This window comes from Sciurus vulgaris, assembly GCF_902686455.1.
Source record: "Sciurus vulgaris genome assembly, chromosome: X".
NCBI lineage: Eukaryota > Metazoa > Chordata > Mammalia > Rodentia > Sciuridae > Sciurus > Sciurus vulgaris.
This window is the reverse complement of record NC_136471.1, coordinates 21,806,322-21,808,562: the sequence shown is the minus strand read 5'-3', so window position 1 is coordinate 21,808,562 and position 2,241 is coordinate 21,806,322. Positions and strand designations below refer to the sequence as shown.

Below are 2,241 nucleotides of genomic sequence, written 5' to 3'. Positions count from 1 at the left end.
ATAAAGTGACATATTTCACTCTCTTTATCCACCACACATCCATTTCTTTGATTAGTCATTGATTCATTTAATCAACAAGTAATTATTTTGCATCTCCACTAAATGCAACTCCAAGCTAGCAGAATTAAGAGGAATAGGGCCAATGTTATTCCGGTTTTCAAGGGGCTTGAGTAACTGTTCAAGTGAGTGGAGAGATGATTTTGATCAGTGGAGAGGCAGATAATCTAAGAAACAAGAGAAGGCGAGGTGCAGTCACTAGAATTTACATGAATCCTGAGGACAGGCCCAGTGAATGGCACTGCTAGGCAGAAGCTAAAAGGGTGCAATAGGAAGTATTGGAGGATAAGGTAGAATGGGTAGGGTATTGCAACTAAGTGTGTATGTAGTGGTGTGTGTGTGTGTGTGTGTGTGTAGTGTATGCATATGGACACAAGTATATAATTTAACCAAAAAACCTCAGCACTAATAAGTATTTCTATTATGTACACATGTATGCACATAACACACACACACACACACACACACACATACACACAAAGAGGTAGGGGGAGGCTTTATGGCATGAGGCTGTTGCTATAAGTGAGCTCTCTTTAATTTCCCCCTAAAAGGCATCTCTGTATAGTGTTGTAGCCTGATAGAGTCACATCCATCTCAGTAAACTTAACTTAAAACTTATAGTATTACACTGTAAGAGGTTCCTGCTTGCAGGTCATTTCCCTCAAAGAAGGGAACAACAATCATTGGAACCACCTAGTCTTCAGCCTTGTGCCTGGCCTTGTTTAGAGAAACCCAGATTGCTGAGAAAAGGAACTCCCTAGGAAAGGTGAGAGCCATTAGTTCTCCTTAGAATATGCCCACTGACTCAGGAATGTCCTCACTGCCTTTTTAACGTCCTTGTTTCTCAGGTTGTATACAATGAGATTGATCATGGGGGTGACCACTGTATAAAGCAGGGAGAAGATCTTGTTTAGGGCAGTGGCCTGAGCTGCTATGGGAATGGCATATACTGTCCCCATGTTCCCATAGTACGGAGTGACCACAATGAGGTGGGAGGAATAAGTGGAGAAGGTCCATTGCTTTCCTGTAGCTGATGGGATCCTGAGGACAGCAGCCACAATATGAACCTAGGAAACTACAGTGAACAGGAAGGGTACCACTGTGACAAAGGAGGCATGAGGAAAGTGGTTTTTTCCACTGTCTCAGGATCAGAACAAGCCAGCTTCAGCACAGGGGACAAGTCACAGAAGAAATGGTCGATGTCATAAGCTGCACAGAATGGCAGCTGGAAAGTCATGGTGACGGTGACCACAGGAGTTAGGAACCCATCAGGCCAAGACCTACCTGCAAGGAGGACACATATGTGGAGGTTCATGAGGCAGGGGTACTGGAGTGGGCTGCGGATAGCAAGGTAGCGGTCATAAGACATGGCTGTCAGCAAAAAACACTCAGCTACTGCCTTGGAACCAAAGAAGTAAAACTGGGCCACACAGCCTGCGAAAGAAGTCACCTCAGGGCCTGAAAGAAGGGTCTGCAGCATCCTAGGGGCAACGGAGGTAGTGAACCAGATCTCAAGGAAGGAAAAATTAAACAGAAAGAAGTACATGGCGGTTTGGAGACTACAGTCACTGGAAATGACTGCAAGGATAAGAATGTTCCCTAGCAAGTTCACAACATAGATTCCCAGAAATATTGCAAAAAGGAAAAATTGTATCCCATGGAGACTCCCAAATCCCAGAAGAAGAAATTCTTTGATAATGGTCAGATTACCCATATCTGTGAGATTCAGGTGCCAGATCTGAGAAAAAGAAAGAAATGTTAGACAGTTGGAAAAAGAGCAATGGTTCTGGAGGGGAACAAATACCATCTAGCACTAAACTCAAAGGCCCTGTCTCCTCCCTCCTGGATGCATTTTCTATTTTGTTCTACTAGGTGTATTTACCTAATAGTTGTAAAAGAAATCAGAAACTATGCCCTGGAGAGTGAACAGAGTGGGTGTCTCCTATGTTCTTTTCCACTCTTTCCTTGACATAACCAGTGATGAATCTACCTTTGGGAGTCTCACAGTGGGAGGCAAACACTTCCTAATGGGGACATGGTGCAGAAGCGTCTCTGAACTTAATATTGTCTGAACTTCCGAAACTCAGCTTTCAAGACTCAATAGAAATCTGAGTCCAAAATGCTAAAATAACATTAGAATTCAGACAACTCTGTCTCACCAAACCCCCAAATCAGGGTGGGTGT

General features: G+C 43.7%; 1 pseudogene across 1 annotated transcript; it reads right to left on the bottom strand.

The window, feature by feature from the left end:
- Positions 1–833: 833 nt before the first annotated feature.
- LOC306651060 (olfactory receptor 11L1-like) lies at positions 834–1,777 on the bottom strand (annotated as a pseudogene). Its single transcript has one exon. The product of its transcript is annotated as an olfactory receptor 11L1-like (transcript).
- Positions 1,778–2,241: the final 464 nt, after the last annotated feature.